Source organism: Vulpes vulpes, chromosome 5 (assembly GCF_048418805.1).
Source record: "Vulpes vulpes isolate BD-2025 chromosome 5, VulVul3, whole genome shotgun sequence".
NCBI classification, from domain to species: Eukaryota; Metazoa; Chordata; class Mammalia; order Carnivora; family Canidae; genus Vulpes; species Vulpes vulpes.
The window spans coordinates 25,222,859-25,241,263 of NC_132784.1; the positions used below are offsets into that span (position 1 = coordinate 25,222,859).

At 38.1% G+C, this 18,405-nt stretch overlaps 1 protein-coding gene across 1 annotated transcript in view; it reads left to right on the forward strand.

Annotated features, from left to right (window-relative positions):
* The first annotated feature begins 7,711 nt into the window (after positions 1-7,711).
* Positions 7,712-18,405, forward strand: part of ARHGAP15 (Rho GTPase activating protein 15) — a 608,203-nt gene continuing 597,509 nt past the window's right edge. The window contains exon 1 of the mRNA XM_072757649.1: positions 7,712-7,875. The gene's annotated coding sequence lies outside the window, so the exon portion shown is untranslated. The remainder of the gene's footprint in view (positions 7,876-18,405) is intronic.

Genomic DNA, 18,405 nt, shown 5'->3' on the forward strand with positions numbered 1-18,405 from the left:
TGAACATAGATATTTTTAGAGACTTTTTTTTCTATGAAAATTCTGGAAATTCTGGGAAAGGCTTTTTGTGTTCTTTAAAGAATTAGTTGCAATAATTGAGATTTTATTGAATCTATTCGTTGATTGAATTGGACAGATTGATACATTTATACAGTTAGTATTCTTATCTATAAACAAATTTCCATTTTATCTTGTCATTCCTTTAGTTTCTTCAATAAAGATTTAAAATTTAGAGAGCTTTTAAGAGAAATCTGATTTTAGTTTGATTCACAAGAATGATTTTTACCTGCTAAGTCTATGATTCCTGTTAGTGAAGAAGCAAAAAGAAATACTAAGGGGAAACTTTTCCTCAGTATTACTTGCTTTGAGTTGTGCTGCATAGCAAGTAAAGAGCTAGCCTAGGAAGTTAAAAGACAGGCTATGGGGCCAGAGATTCTGGGTTTGAATCCTGGCTCTACTCATTACTAATTGGAACAAAAATTAAATTTCAGTTTCCTCATTAAAAAACAAAACAAAACAAGAGTATAATTTCTGAACATTGCTCAGTTCAGAAAACTGTCTTGAAGATTAAATGAAAGAATAAATGTAAAGTGCTTGATACAATTCTTGGCTTATAGCAAGCAGCCAAAAAATATTAGATAAATATTATATTAGAAAGAGTGAACATGTTAAGGCAAAAGTGTCAAAGTAGTAAGCTAGAGCCTCAATCATAATCGTAGTAAGATAGTAAGTTTATCTCCTTCTAGAGACCAAACAAGGTATATCACTGCCTAAGTCACTCACCTACCATTTTATACAAAAAAAAGGTGTTTTATCTCTATTTAATGTCTACCTCTCCCTAATCAAAAATAGATATCAAAAATTTATAACTTCATGTAGGTATTTGTACTTATGTATTCCCCATAAGGGTAATAGGGTATTTCATATTTTTCCTATAAAAATATCTGATATTAGTGCCTATATAAAAGGAGAGGGCTAAATAATTGTACTTGTTCTAGATTTCTGAGCCTGATGTAGATTTACAAAATCTTAAATCAAGTAGGATGGTGCTAAATTTTTCTGATGCTTCTTAGGAGACATCAGTATTTCCCAGCTCATTCTTTTGTATTTTCCCATAGTTCTTCATCATTTATTAAATATTTCAATCCATTTACCTACTTTTGTTGAACGAGATCAAGAGGATGTGACCCCTAACTGACCCCCAAGCTGAGCTCGAGCAGTGGGAGGCCTCTTGCCCCTTCCTCTGTCTTTGGAATGTATATTTTGCTTACCATTCCCACAATGGGAGCCATTTTTAAGAATGCAGCCTTGAGAGAGTAGTGTGTTATTGAGACCATCTGGACACTATATGTAACTAAACTCAGTTAAGGCCTGTGTGTAAACTTCTAGGAATCTGGTGAGCCAGTGTGGAAATCTACTCATCTTTTTTTTTTAACCACCCAAGATAAGCCTCATATGTAAGTTCGCTTGCTAATTAAACCTGCCACCTACTAATCTGTAGTGGCCTACCTCTTTCTTTGGCCTCTCCTCACCCTTCACTCACTGGGAGCAGATTCAGATTCCACCCAGGAACTCCCAGGTTTCAAACCAACAGTTGTCAAGCCAACAAGGAGATGGAAGAAATGGGTCTTGGGAAAGAGGCATCCATGGGGGAGATCCCAAGCTGGCCATCAGGATGCTTGTGGATTGCCAAGTGAGTACAGGGATGTCCCCCAAATGCCAGCCATTATTGGGCTTGTTGGAGGAATTGCTCGTAGTACATTATGGCAAAGAAGGAAAATGCATGGCTGCCACAGTGGTCTGGCCTATACCATGAGTAACTTGGCTGGCTGCTAATGCCCAGCTAGAGGCTGAAGCCCAAGTTGGAGAGTGAGAGGAAGAGCTGAGATTAGAGAAGGATGTGTGGTTGTCTCACTATTCTGCTGGCTTTGGGGCCAGAAGACAAGGTTGGAGAGCAGGACAATCAGTTGGAGACCTCAGCATGCCATTTTTGCAAAGCTAGGAGGGCATAAGCTGCCTTATGGCATAAGGGCTGAGCACTTGTGACAAAGCCTGATGGGGATGCTAAGAGGTGGGATCCCTGAGAAAATGAAAAGATTGAAGAGGAGGATGTTATGATTGACAGTGAAGTGGAGGAAATGGCTGTGCCTTCTGACACTAAATACAAAGGAAAGCAAAGGCACAGCAACAGCCACTCGAGCTAGTGGGGTAGGCCCCAATTTAGGAAACATTCCTGATGAGAGGATATACACCCACTGACCTTACTGATACAGCTGTCATGTTCCAACAAAAGGCCCGAGGGAGATGTCCAGGCATGGTTAATGCAGCTATGGGAAACAGGGGGTCATGGCATTCTCAGACAGGGCAGAAGGCAAAGAGAATGAACAACATCACCACCTGCCCTATCTTCTGGCAGTATCTGCAAGGTGTTAGGAAGATTGAAGTTATGCACTTATAGTTTGGATTATTCTAGTCTGCAAGAAAGCTTGACCCAATGAAGAGATACCCTCTGGGCACACAGGATCCTGACAATGCATAGAGGAGGTACAAGAATTCTTAGGGAGTTGGAAACAAGACTGAACATCTATGCCCCTGTCTAAGGCCCTGATAAGGCCACATTCACTGCAGGAACAAAAGCCAAGATACTCCAGTCTGCCCTAGCACCTGGTATGGGACCTTGATATCCATGGGTCCCACACCATGATAACCCAGCATAATAGAAAACATTTACAATGCTGGGAAATCTGTTGCTGATCTGGGGGCAACTTGACAGATCCTGAGAATTGGTACAGGTTATGGGAGAAACCTAAGATAGGAGCTCAGAAAACCAAAGGGTTATCCCAATCAGCTATAAGGGGTCCACATAAAAGTCACCCTGAAACAATGTGGCTTGACCACCTGGAACCCCACCTCGCATGATAGACTGGCACCCCAACACTGTGTTGGTCAGCCAGGAGAAAAGCTGAAAACCTAAACAACTATTCAGACCTGCCCATGTGCCCCTACAATTCCTGATGTCCTACCTGCTTCAATAGGGGCCTTAGGGTACATCCCATTCAGGACAGGTGCCTCCCATGCCCCAGGAATGAGGCAGAGCAAGATTCCCTCCAGGTAAGGGCCACTGGAGGTGATGGGAAGCCTCAAGTTGATTTCACTATTCATTGGTCCCTAAAAATAAACAGAAAGTGATGGCTGTGGTAGATACTGGAGCCAAATGTACTCTACTACCTGGTAACCCTCTAGGTTTTCTGCTCTCCTTAATGCTATAGGCAGCTATAGAGCTTGGACAGTTATGGGCAGAAAGGTGCCTTTAACACTACAAACTGGGCATTCTCCCCCGTTAGACTATGAAGCTTTTATTTCTCTGATACCAGAGAACATATTGGGTACTGCTATCCTACCAGGTTAAACCCTACAAATTCTGTAAGTGAATCCCGCCTTTAGGTTAGAGAAATCAAACCAGTGTTGAAGGGAAATGCCAACTGGGAACAAGTAATCTATCGCCCCTGTAACTGTCAAACAATTTAAATCGCTTCAGGGGTTGGGCAGAAGCATAAGAAAATAAGAAACTATCTAAGAACTGCCCTGAATGGGTATTGTATGCCCTGCCCACAATGTCTTCAACAACCCAGTATGGCTGGTGAAAAAAAGCCAGATGGTTCAGGGTGGGTGATGGTGGACTACTGAGAAGTAAACAAGGTAATCCCCTCCCCCTCAATCCATTCCACCGTACCCACCCTTGCTACGACCTTGGATACCTTGGACATGGTCCTACAAGTGTTCCATGCTGTGCAGACTTAGCAAATTCTTTTTCCAGTACGTCCCTGGCTGCTGAGCCACAAGATTGATTTGCTCTTCCGTGGGAGGGGCAACAATGGACCTTTCAAGTTCTTCCCCAAGGCTATATACGTGACAATATGTCATCTGATGGTACCAGACCTGTCCCTATTCTCCACCTCAGTAAAATGAGCCCATTACATTAATAATAGAACGTTAACATCTGAAGACTTGCCTCCCCTACAAGGTATTTTGCAGATTTTGCTGGAACATCTATGAGGGACAAGATAGGTAGTGAACCAACAGAAAATTCAAGGCACAGGCACCACCATAAAGTTCTGGGGAATCATTTTGTCAGGTAAGATGTGAATTGTTCTAGAAGTTATGATAAGATGCAAACTGATGCAACTCCTAAGAACATAAAAGAGATACAAACCTTTGTAGGGCTTTTGAGAACTTGGAGGACTTTTGTTCCTTGTGTGGCATGGTGCTTCTGTCCCCTTTGTCACCTGGTAAGTAAAGGGAACATATGGAACGAGAGATCAGAGCAGCAAGCTGCCTTTGGTAAGACAAAACATACTAGAGAAGTGGATTAAAGCTCTGCCCAGGGCTATCATTTGAATTAGATGCATCCATGACTCTGGAAGGTTTGGGTTGGGCATTGTGGCAGAGACAACAGAAGGAGAAAGTACCCCTAGGATTTTTTTTTTTTAAGATTTTTTTTATTTATTCATGAGAGACACAGAGAAAGAGACAGAGATACAGGCAGAGGGAGAAGCAGGCTCCACTCAGGGAGCCCGATGCGGGCCTTGATCCCCTGACAGGGATCATGCCCTGGGCTGAAAGCAGATGCTCAACCGCTGAGCCACCCAGGCATCCAATCAATCCAGCGGTTCAGTATGTGAGCAGCTGCCCCTGTCTAGCATGGTAGGTATTGCCATGGTGGGTATCACCACTCCAGGGAGAGGATTAAAAATCCCTAAAGCACTACATTAAGGAAAAACAAACTAAGACTAGTGTTCTTAATTTGTCTGATCTTAAAAATACTAATCCAAAAACCCTTGCCTGTGGCACACACTATCAATAATATTGGGCATCAATATTCTTTTTTGGTTAATCAAACTGTGCAGATAGTCCATTAAGCTGCTGACCAAAGGATCCAGGAAATACCATCATCAGAGCCATGGGTGGCTGTGTTTGGGTTGGGATGGGCTCATGTGGCTCACCCTGGGTTCTGGATGTTTGAGCACCAAGAAGCTCTTATGCTGGGAACAGAAAAATCACACTAAACAGAACAACCCAAATATATCAGGGATACAGGAGAGATAACCCAGGAACTATATAGTCATTCTGTCAAATCAAAGGATGGCGGCTGGTTTGGCACTGACTGGTGTGGCCTCTCAGGTATTTATTGGGTAACCCCAAATGGGACCCAGTGGTTATGAGGCACAAATCTTTGGCCACGGCTTCCTCCTGAGTGGTTGGGTCCCTGCGCTCTGGGTTTTCCCTGGACACAGGGGGAATCCACCCCACATTAACAAAAACTGCCAGCCCATCTCTCAAGGCACATTTTGTTTACCATTGGAGCAATCACTTAGCCACTGGCTTTGTCCCCACCATGGGCCTGCAGGACATCGTAGCAAACATAGAAGCCCCTACTAAATTCGCCCAGCAAGCCTTAAATGATGGTCAGCAAAACCTGTCTTTATCAAACCCTGAAATGCATCCAGTGAGAAAAGCTGTCCTCCCAAATGGGATGATCTGGAGCATCATCATTGCTTCACAAGGAGGCACGTGTGCCCTTCTCCAAACAAAACGTTGTGTGTTCATACCTGATGAGTCTGCTCACGTATCATCTTTATTGAATCACATAAAAATATCAGAGAACACTGAGTGATCTGAACCCCAGCCTAGGGACTTAAGTCAATGATTTAAAGCATGGGGTTCTCTGAAAAAAAAAAATCGTTACTTATCTTAAAAGTCATTATCTTAATCTATGTTTTCTACGCTGTTAGACTGTCGCTGTGGTACCTGCCTCCTGTGCAGCCAGACAGCCACCAGACTAGCATCTTCCAGCTAATAAAACGTCTTGCTGACTCCTCACTACACCTTATAAAAGAAAAGGGCATATTTATTCTAAGAGTCAGTCAGGAGAAAAAGAATGTCAGAGGAGGTCATCAAGAGGACTTGACTGTGGGTTGACCCATGAGCCACACCTGGGCAGTCGGAGGATCCTCGTCCCCTCCTCTGTCCTTGAAAGGTACATTCTGCCCACGGTTCCCACAGTCGGTGCCTCTTCAAGGGCTATGAGAGAGCAATGCGTCGTTGAGACTCTCTGGAGGGAATATGTGATGAACCCAGGTAAAGCCTCTATATAAACTTTTGAGATTCTGGTGCAGAGATCTACTTGTGGCCTGGTGGCCCAGGACCAGCCTTGTATGTAAGTTCCCTGGCTTATTAAACCTGTCACCTGCCAGTCTGGAGGGGCTGCCACTGCCTCTTGGCCTCCATGTTCACGAGCCACTTTCAGAATTTGCTGGGAAGCCCCCAAGCTTGCGAACCAACGCTTTCATTCTGGCAGATAGATGGTTTTCCCTTGTGTGTTCCATTTTATCAAAAGTAGCCTGAGTCTCAGAGAACTTAAGTGGCTTGGCCAAGGTTCCATAAATAGCAGTGTCAGAATTGAGGCCTGAATACTGATTTTCTCTCTTTTAATATTTCTTCCTTAGTGATAGGAGAATATGGAGTATAAACCTTCAGGTCTCTCTAAACACTTAAGAAGGTGCATCCCAGAATGACAATTGATAGTGAGATCTTGGGTCAATCTGCAATATAATTTTGAAAAGGAGAGTACTGGAGAAATTAGATTAACTTGCAAGCGACCTGCCATTCTTCTTTTTTTTTTTTTTTTTGTAAGATTGTCTTTATGTGTGCCAAACATTCCACACCACTGAGAGCTATTACACAGATTTCTAGTCTAATTGGTTTGTATGACAAGAGATTGTGATTTAACTTTCTCATCTATTTGGAAGGGGAGCTTTCTCTTCAGTGAGTATCCTGCAAATCTCACAAAACCAGCCAAGCCTAGAAATCCAGGAGCTTATTTCTTGAACTCCATGGTTCAATAAAGATGCATACCCTATTGTTATTGTTGAGAGCCGCCCCCTCCCCCCACCACAAAAAAAAAATATGTGTTGGACTGGTTGAAGTCTGACACAGATGAGCACATAGCAGCTTGCCAAAAATGACACCCTTTTCATCCTTTATTTTATTTTTCTTCTTAAATCAGGCCACATGAAGAATCATTCAGCTAGAGCCAAAGCTCATCAGCAGATTTCAGAACTGCCTAGGAAACTGCCACACCAGTGTGAAAGCCACCACCAGAGCGAGTGTCACAGCATGTGCTACATAAGCACCTTCCTTTCCTCCAGGTGGCATCAGGGCTGTGTTCTCTAAAACTCATTAGCAACCTGTGCAAGACCTCGTATTTAGTAACCAGAGAACCTCCTTGTTGGTCCATCCATGAGTGAGACAGAAGTATCAGCTCTGTGAAATGCAAGTGGCTTCTTGGCTTCCCAAGTAAATAAGCAGAGCCTCCTGATGGTATGTGCACATGCCCACACCGACAGAGGAGAGTAGAGACGTAGGTTTTAAGTTCTTGCTAGAAGGCAGAAAAAGAGGAAGTTCTTAATGCTTTACCCGCCTGCTCCTCCCCCTGCTACATTTTTAACTACACATTTTCCCCCATTAAATCAGAATTGATGAAACCTATATCACTGTAGTAATATCTGAAAATTGAAAAGCACATTGAAAAATAATAATACCATTGACTATACAAGGCAATTTCTTCAAATCGAGTAATGATGTGATGTGTGTGGTTAACCGTATCTACGCAGGAAGTGGTTTTAAAGTTCTTCTACTCACCCCACCCCTTGTCTTTCTTTCCCCCCCACCCTCCGGTATTGAAATTAAGCAGCATCCAACATAGGCCTACTCTTACGACATGTGACTTGACTTTAGTGTTTTCCGTTTTTGTTGAGAGTCATTAACAGTTGGAAGTTGATGGCAGATTCAATAACAAGCAATCACTGAGAAAAGGTAAGTAAATTTTAACTTTATATTGAACAGGAAACTTAAACTTCAAAATGTTTGGTGGTATCCTATGCTTTTGTGTGAACCCACGATCATTTTTCCAAAAATGTGTTTTTACGTGTGATTAAGACATCTGTTTGTTTCGTTTGGTGTAGAAAGATTATTCTTTTCCTATTTGCAACTGTCAAGTTCAAAAGTCCTTTACCAGATATTATACACGAAGATCATTCACTAGGGTTTTATACTAAAATGTTAAAGCAGACTAAAGTATATAAGCTTTAGTTTGAAAGTGCTTTAAAAAATAACTACTAGAGAAAATTTGGGACTTTGCATCTTTAACTGATCATTTTACAACAATTTATACTATTCAGGATCCAGATAATGAAAGAGAAAAAGGCGCTTTGTAACAGTAGGAAATAACATCTGAATTGCAATGTGAAATATATCCACCATAAAGTGTGTTATATTAAGTTAGCATAACAAACCCTTGGAAAGGTGTAGTTTATTAAATGTGTAGTTGATTCAAGAGCTATTAACAAGCAGGAAAGTTTTAAAATCTGAAAGAAAGCTCTCTGTTATGACATTTCAGAATTTTTTTTTCCCCTAAATTGTATTTAAGGTATAGGGTGAAAGGAGGGCAAGTTTCTATTTCATCAGTAAAACTCTCTGTTAAAAAATGAAGTCACAGCAGACTTTATTGAAAGTTACTTTTGGGAGATTAGGGGCAAATTAGAGATATAATTCTGCTATTTATATAATTATAAAATTTTCCTTCTTTGGGATTTTCCAAAATAATAACCTCAGAAATGAAAAGGATTTGTTGACCATAAATGATGAGAACTTCTCTTTTGTATTGACTTCTGGCTTTTACAAAATGTCTTTGTGTTCTGTAACATATGTCCAAAAAATATAAAATACTGCTAATTTCAGAGAGAAATACCTAAAATAAATCCGAGTGTAGATTTTTGAAAGAATTTTAATAAGAGCTCCAGATATGATCCACTCTTCTCTAATATTATTTTTATTGTGCTGTTGAATGGGGGAAGAGATGGCCCCACAACACCTATTTTTTTGTGTGTGTTATTAAAAAAAATGCTTACAGGGTTGATAAATGGCAACAATTCTTTTCATATTATCTTTTATTGAAAGACACATATAAATGTTTTTTGATATGGTCAATTTAGTAGGAAATTATTTGGCATATTAGTACACTCTATTTTAAGACCTCCTCAATTGTCAATACTGAGGCTAGCTACTTGTTGACTATTAAAAGAATCACACACACACACACACAAAAAGAGATTGGGACGTGGTGTGCAGTACGTGTTTTATTGTTAGAGTGTAAGAGACCCTGGTAATATGTATTTGCTTTGATATTCTGATTAGCTTTTCAACTGGTTACATTTCCCCACAATGGAAAGCATTATTTAAATCTGTATTCAATATTGTGGTTCTGAACCTCTGTATCTACAGAAGCTGCATAATTCAGATAGTTTTGGTTGATATGTTATTACTTTATTCATTTTATTACAAAAGAACATCACATGAATAAACATATGTAGTACTTACATATTAGCAAGAGTGACTATCCCCATAAGCATTTGGCACTGAAGAAACGTCCACGGCAGTTTTTTAAGCCATTTCATATTTTTAAAAGCCGAATTCCTTGTTAAATGATTGTTTCTTGTAGGAACTGTCAAATTAAAATACAAATACCTTATGACGTATGTGTAAAACTAAGAATGGATTACATAGCTTAGTATGGATTTATAAAGAGCAACAATTAGAGATGTTAGACATATAAACTAAGATATTCTCAGAATTGTTTGTGAAAACAAGTAATGCATTATCTCTTGAATACGCAGACCAAATTTTAAAGAGAGTCAATTACAAATGAGGTACTAGAGGTTACTATCCCTTTATATATTTTAAGTGAATAAATAAGAAACACATTTTGGTGAAATGAAACAATGCAGAGATTCTCATTTGGAAAGTAATTTCGAAACTGATTTATTAAAAGTATATCATGCTTTTCCACTTGGGGCCAGCATTCAACAAAACTCAGAAAGGAGACTTTTTTCCTTCGATATTCCTCCTCTCACTCTTTTTGAATGCTTTGTTTTGGAGTGGTCTGCTCTGTCCCTAACTTAGGGTCTCGCAGCCTTGGTACCTAGAAGGACAGACCCAACTTGTCTCCTTTATTCTCACTTCCATGGTCCTTAAAATTTACTCATTCTATTTTCCAGCATTTAGAGGACCTGCTAAAAATAATCTATGCTCACAGAAGGAGTCTACAGAGGTCTGTTTCTTCTTACCTCTTAGCCAGGCCTTCCCTCCTTGGTGTAATTTTAATAAAGTCTCTCAGCAGACAGGATCCAAAGGAATACCTACATGTTGAGGACTCCAGTCAAGTGAAGAAAATGATACCATGGCAAATAGTTGGGGTGGGGGTGGGGGACAGATGGGGGCAAGAAGAGTGTTTTGTTAACCATTGGTACCGTTATGGTATTTAAACACAGAGTGTCTTATACAAAAGGTCCATAGAGATGCATGCCTTTCTCTAAGATATCGCACTATGTCTTAACACCATTCTGATATTCCCATACACCGAGAAAATATTTAACATAATCAACTGTTCAATATATATGTATTTTTAAAAATAATTTAATATTCTGAATTTAAATCTTTGGGTACCAGGAGCATATGTTTTTGCACCGCACAATAAATGTTATACAGCTAGACTTTCAAATATACTTATAAGTATTTTAAAGTTTGGCTTAGAGTTGGCAAAATGCCTAAGTTTTCAAATGATAGAAAATGAGTTAAAATTAGCTGAGGCAATGGAGATAGGCTTTAGTTTGTAGAACTGAAAAATCCAAGGAAAACCAAGTCAGGGTGAAATCCGGGAGTTCACACAGGGTTGTTAAGATTGGGTTGTATTTTCTTCATTCCTTAGCTTGCTTCCCGGCCCCCCCACCCCTCACCCCAGCCACCATGCTATAAGCCCTCTTTGACAGAAACTCACAGAGTTGATAAGAAAGCCTTAGGTTTACATTTGACCCCTTCAGACTCTGTTGCAGAGGGTTGACTTTCTCCTATCACCACAGTAAAGGTCTCAGATTGAGATCTGATTGGACTGAATTTTGTTGGATGACCATGGTAGAGGTAACCATGGACTCTAAGACACAAACCCTATGAGTGACCTGACTAGGTCCTTCTCTTGCACCAAGGAGCCTCCACCTGGACCTGCAACACATGTACTCTTAGCTGAATGCAGGTGTCTCCACATAGAAACTAAATGCTTTCCCCCGAAGAAATGAGATTTTATTTCTTATAGGTAAAACCCACAGAGCTCTGCTTCACAGCCACATTTAAAAACATTGCTTATTCAAATTCTCCAAACTTGATAATCAGACAGAAATAATTTAAAGGTAGGACTGAATGAAGCAAGTGTTTCAATTAAACTGAATTTTAAAGTATTTTTTAAGAACCACAGTCTCGAACACTTGTCTCGATATTTTTCTTCTATAATTTTATAATCTAGTATGATTGTTATGTTAATAATTATACTACAGGGTGCCTGGGTGACTCACTTGGTTGAGTGTCTGCCTTTGGCTCAGGTCTCTCTCTCAAATAAATAAATAAAATCTTAAAAAAATAATTATAACACAAGTGAAATTTGTCCAGTAAGGTGAAAAAAAAAAGTAAAGAATGTTCTATGAGGATTCAGAAATTCATGAAACATTTTGTATTCTTGTTATGTGCCAGTTAATAAACTAGAGAATTTCCAGGTGTTATATCATTTGATGATATCCTATCAGAGAAATCAGGACAGTTTGGGAGGAAAGATTTGTCATAGTTTTCAGAGAGAGCTAGGGTTTGGAAATTGAGAAACATCCCAGGGAACAGGAAGGGGGTATGTCCAGGCACAAAATGTCAGAGAATTTCCGAGGAAGGGTGGGCTGTTTAGTTTTGTTGCCTACGAGTATAGCAGTAGGGGCTAAGGTCAGTAAGGCCAGTTGAGATCTATTAATAGAGTGGACCTGCTGAGCACATTGTGACGCAGGGTTGTTCCTGTTAAGCAGAGGGAATACATGATTGGATGTCCACGTTTTCCCTCTGGGTGGGGTATCCAGCCTCGGGATTTATTGGCTTCTGCTAGACCTCCCTGTTGGTGGCTTGCTCTTCAGGGTAGTTTCCAGAAATGGCTGCAGTCGATGAAGGCAGACATCCCTGTCACATAGGGTACCAGCCCCCCTCCTCAGAAGCATTGAGGTCCTTAGACAGGTGGGGCTATAAGGAATTTTTTTCAGTTTACAAAAATATTTTTGTTTTTTTATTATTTGTTTTGAACTTAAGAATAGGTGATGCAGCAAGATGGTTGAAAATCAAAACCTACATAGAAAAATTTTAGAAAAAAATATCTTTCTGGCATTTCCATTTCTATATACCTCTATTCACCTCTATCTTAACCCAATAGGCTACCACTTTTCATAGTTTTTTTTTAATCTTTCACAGTTGCATATATGCATATATATAATGTATATGCCTATGCCCTCCTTTATTATATTAAAGGTAGCATATTATACACTTCTCCGCTTTGCTTTTTTTCTTTTAGTAATATCTTAGAGATACTTCCATAGCAAAATAAGAAACTGTTCAATTCTCTCTCTCTCTCTCAGTTTCCACTGTGTGGGTGTATCATAATTTATTGAAAGAATCATGGGTGTCTTCAGTTTTTGCTCATTCAATAATTGTGTTAATGAAATTGTGTGTGTTCTAAAATATATCTATGGGATGAATTTCCAGGGATACTATTTATTTATAAGCCAAGAGATAAAATCATTTTGGTAGCTATTGCCATGTAACTTCAGGTTGGTTGTAACTTTTTGAACTCCCACCAACACTTAGTGAGATTGCTGGTTGAAGCTCTGTGGCTTCTTTCCAATGGATTGGTACTGCCAACCTTTTGAAGTTTAGCTAATCGGCAGAAAATTGTATCTCAATAGAGTTTTATTGATATTTCTGTTATTATGATTGAGATTGAGCTTGTTTTTAGAAGATTAAAGGCCTACTTGTTTTTCTTCTTTTTAAAAAATATTTTATTTATTTATGGGGGAAGGGGAGGAGAAGAGGGAGAAGGACAAGCAGGCTCCATGACAAGTGTAGAGCCTCCCCTGGGGCTGGATCTCAGGCCCCTGAGACCATGACCTGAGCCAAAATCAAGAGTTGGATGCTTAACCAACCGAGGCAGCCAGGTGCCCCTACTTGTTTTTCTTAATAAGGTAATGTATCTTTTCTCAATTGTACGATTAAGGTGCAAAAGCATTAGTGGAGTTCAAGCCTTAGAAAGAGGTGTCAAAGGAGTAAGAAATTAGGGATAACTTATGTAAAATACTCTTTTCGTAAGTCTTAAAATAGGTAGTAGCTAAGAAAGGGATGAAACATGAATGTTGGGGTGAAGGAGAAGAAAAAGGGAATGGAAATAAAGGAAACGAAGGCAATATATTCAGGAAGCCACCAAGGTCTTAGAGACTAAGGGAGATGGGTGTAATCATAACCTCAGGTAGATAAGTTAACCTGAAACAGGAGGGCGAGCACTTTCATGAGTGTTTATGTGGATGATGGGATATGGAAATGCACTGAGGAGATGAAGTTGAGGAAACATAGGCTTCATGGTTTCTATCTCTTCTGAAATCGTAGGAAAGCCTCTTTGATTAGAGGAAATATTTATGGAACACCAAAGAATAAACAGAATATATTATTGTTAAATTGGCCTTGTTGACTACATACAATACTATTGTGGGCTTAAAATTGATTCTCTCTTTTGATGGGCATCAACCCAACTCAATTCAATCCTGTAAATAATCTTGAGCTCTAAGTACACTGTGATATGCTAGGAATTACTGGGGACACAAAGAATCAATGTGCTGTCCAGCCAATGAAAACTTTTTAGGTAGTTTAGTGGCTAAACACAATAATTTAGGTGTAAATCTATATGTATAAATGAAGTGCTAGAGAAATATCACAGGACATTTTATTCTCAGAGTCCCAGGCTCATTGTGCCAAATCCAATGGTCATTTATGTGTCTTCATATTATCTATTATGTGAGCTGAACTTGATGCAACTGAACATGCCTTCCCTCTTGAACCTCTCTCTTCATTTGACTTTCTGGGATATTTCATTCTTTCAGTTTTTCTCCAAGTTAACTGTCCCCATTTGATAAATTTTCTTCATAATTCAACTCTAAATATTGGAATGCCTTTAACTCAGTTTTCAGATTTCTATCTTTTTCGTTTTAGCCTTTGTCTTCTAGGTTTATTCCTAGACAAAGGTCTCACAGTGCCATGATTTAAAATATCTGTATCCTCATTAGATCTCGAGATTAGAACGTTTTCTTAGCATTATAACTAAAAATGCAATTGGCTACTCATCATCTTCATTTGAATGTCTCATAAATATCAAGGTGAGTATGATCAAAACTAATCCTGTACTTACTGCCTGCTTGCCCTCAACCCAACTTGCTTCTTCCCTATTTTCATCCATCTCAGTTAATGGCACCACCATTCATCTATCTGTTGAGGACAATAAACTAGAATTACTGTCAGCTGTATTCTTTCCCACACATTTCCTACCCCAAACCACATTCAATTTATCAGCAATAAGTAGAGCCTGCAAAATATTGATTTAGCTCCCATTATTATGTTTACTTAACTTTTTCAGTAGTGGCTCGCACAAAGTTGTATATTTTTTTCAGACTAATGGTTCTTTTTTGTTGTTGTTAATCTCTTGTTTGTTGGTTGTTTGTTGTTTGTATAATGAGTTTTCTTAAAAAAAAACTGCTAAATGAATACACTACGGTCTGTGGCATGTAGTATAACATCACAGTTTTAGATAAAACTGCACTCACCGATTCACTTTCTATTTTCAAGGGAGAGAAAAATCATACAAAATATATGGAGCAACATGTTTGAGTGAATTCAGGAAGGTTGAAGAGGTGGCAACTTCTAGAACTTTCCACTCAGGTGTTTTTTTGGCCCTAAAGATGTTTTTCTGTACTATAATTGATTATTAATTACTCTTTGTGGGCAGGAAAACCGTAAGTCTCACAAACATTAAAAACATCGGTAGGGAAAATGATACAGAAAAAAAAAAAGAAATTTAATAAGTAAAAGAAACATTTCTATGTTACATTTTATACACAATTTATTTTTTATCAAATTATTGCTATTACTTATGTGAACCAATTTATTTTATCTATTCACATATTTTTTTATTTATAGATGTTGATTGTATACCTTGGGCTTTTATTTAACAACTTTTCTTGTAGGAGGAATTAATTAGACATTAAGCAAGGGGTAAAATGTAAACTTAAATATCCCAAAATCAGTTACTTCTTATCACCTCTTTCACTGATACCACAGAATCTTCTTGACTCATCTCCCTGCTTCTACTTTTCATACCACAGTTATTTCCCAAAAAGTACCCAAAGTGAACTTCTTAAGACATAAATCCTACACCTTTACCAGTAGAAAAAACTTGTGACTTTCTATTATATTTCATTATATTTCAAATTAATGCCATCCCCTTTCGTGATTTGCAAGGCCCTCTCTTTCTCATTACTTTGCTTGCATTTTTCTAAATAGCATTTTGGATATGAGGAATTATTATTTTTTGTCAGCTGGCTTAGTAACTATTATTTCCAACTTACACTAAATAATCTATGAACATATTGACCTTGTTCTGTTTTTTTTTTTTTTTTGCTCCTGAATATCTAGAACCTAGAACAATAGCAGGCATATAATAAACATTCAATGAATATTTGATTAGTGAAAGAATAAGTGACACAAAAGTTGACTCTGGATTGTAGAGTCAGAAAAGGCTTTCTGGGGATTTGTGACTTTTGCGGGTCTAAAGAAATAGGGTAAGTTTAGGGGAAGAGAAGCTAAAAACATATTTCAAACAAATGACACTTGATGAGTGTGTTTTGAGTAACTTTGCAGTGATGAAAGGTTGGATTGAAAGCTTGGATTCATTATATACTGTAGTGCCTTTCTGAAACTCAAAAGATCCATCATCTGAAAACAGATTGCTATAAACTGATGGAAAACAGCAATCACCTCATTTAAATTTTAAGCTATTTTACTTAAAGCATTAATTTTGTGTTTAATTTTTTTAAATGTAGAAAACTTTTTGTTCTAGTCCCACTGGTGTAATGCTAAACTTAGAGTCAAATGAGATCTCTGCTTAAAAGAGTTCTGAAAGATAGAACGCTCAGGAAATTGGGTGCTGAGTCAAGGGGAAATTTTGTTTCTGCTTATTTATCTTTCTGCATTAGTTAATTTTATATTAAAATGTAAAAGCTAGAGTCTGAGCAATGGAACCCTTATTCATCTTTCTGCTAAAGACACTAAGAAATCAAGTAGTCTGAGCTTCTATATAATATTACCAATTTGTCCCAGGATGGTTGCCTTAAGTGGAATATAGGAGGAAAAATGAGTGTCAATTGCCCCAGTGGTGTCTCCAACACTGTGGGAGGTACTACGGTGTTACAAAATATAGATAATATTTTCTCACTCTCAAGATGCTTGCAGTGGCACGAGACATTCATCGATATAAATTAGAGTGGCATTGTTGTTAATGATCATCAGAGCTATGACTATGATACTACATATAATGCATGTTATACAGCAGGTGTTTTGCATACCTAATAATATTTGATAGCCACAAAATCATGTAAAGAAGTTAGTACTCTCATTTTAAAGATAAGGAAGTTAAAGGTAAGTGGCTAAGTACCCTAATTTACAGAGCTAAGTGGTAGAGTAAGTCATGATGTATAGGCATCATGGGTTTAATCCATGACCAAACAAAATCCATGTTATTTTCACCATGCCATGCTACAATTTTGAAGCCGATTTAGTGTTAGCAGTTAAGCAATGTTGGCCTTCATTCTTGAGGCCCTCGAGTCTGAAAAGGTCTAAAAGGATCCTGCTTTGTTTGCTATCTAAAATGATGCCATCTGTGGAAAACCTATTGTTTCCTGCATGTATTGCCTTTTGTGGGGGATGTTCTACTAGTGAGGAGGAAAACATTTTCTGCCTTGGTCTCTGTCATATTCTCGGTGCCTTTTCTATTTCTCTTTTCTTTCTCCTATAGGCCTATGTCTCCCATCAGCCCGCAAATACCCCAAATAATTTTCTAGACTATTCTGTCGATTATAGCAACTAGTCACAAACGGTTATACAGTATTTTAAATGTGCCTTGTCTAAATTTAGTGTAAAATAACCAGATTTTAAAGACTTAGTACAAATAAAAAGAATGTTAATATTTTCACATTGGTTATATGCTGAAATTATAAAATTTTGACATAATCGAATTAAATAAAATACATTATTAAAATTAATGTCACCCATTTCATTTTTCTTCTCTAATGAGGTTGCCAGAATATTTAAATTTCCCCAGTTACCTGGCCTGAAAATAAATAAATAAATAAATAAATAAATAAATAAATAAATTTATTCAAATATAGTCCTTAAAATTCTATCTTTGCCCTTGGCCTTTCTCCAAATATTGCTCCTCATTTTCAGTTGTCCCTTGATACCACTCCATGGAATCCCAACAGTATTTCAGGCTGAATATGTCTCAAGTTAGCCCCTAATATACCCACAGAATTCTACTCTTTCTCCCGCTAACTTCAGTTAAGATGTCCCTATTCCTGAAATCTCCTAAATGAGTAAGCTTGGAATCTCTGTGAACTCCTGTGTGCTGCTTAATCCATACATCCAATCGATTGCCATGTTTTAGGGGTAACCATTCCTTCTCTCCATTTCATTTATTGTCATAGTTACTAATTTGGTCATCCATTAAGTCTTGTCTAGACTATGGCCAAAGGAGTCTTAGTTGCTTTCATACTCCTGTTTCTCTTACTCCTTTACTTTGCCTATTACAGATTCACTTTATGTCTTCAGGGTGAGGGTTGGGTTCAAGTTAATTAACACAAGTAAGAATATCTATTATCTATTTATTTTCTATTAGAGCTTGAAAAGTGGTTTTATATACATTATTTTATGTGATTATCCAGCAAGCTAGTATGAAAATCAGGACTTTTTCATAGATTTAATAGAAGAAAACAATTATAGATAGAAAAAATATAGAAAAATTGAATTGTTTCAGGACATGTCAAGAGCATATTTTTCCAGTGTTTTCTCATTTTCTGAGCCTGAGTTCTTAATATCTTACTATTAATAAAAAAAAAAAAAGTTCTAGAACAGAATTTGGTCAATTGATTGGATAGAAAGAAGAGAATAAATGCTCCTACAACATGGCATTTGGGGCCTGTCTGAAATCTCTGGGCTCCACTGCTTGCTAGATATCATCCATGGTATTTTGTGCAAGTTACTTAATCTCTTGAAGACTGAATTCCCTTATCTATATAAAGGGGGGTTTTCTCACAAGATAAATAAGGAAATAATGTATGGAAAGAAATTTGCCTAGTTTGTGGCACAAAATAATTGCTTTAACAAGGTTAAATGTAG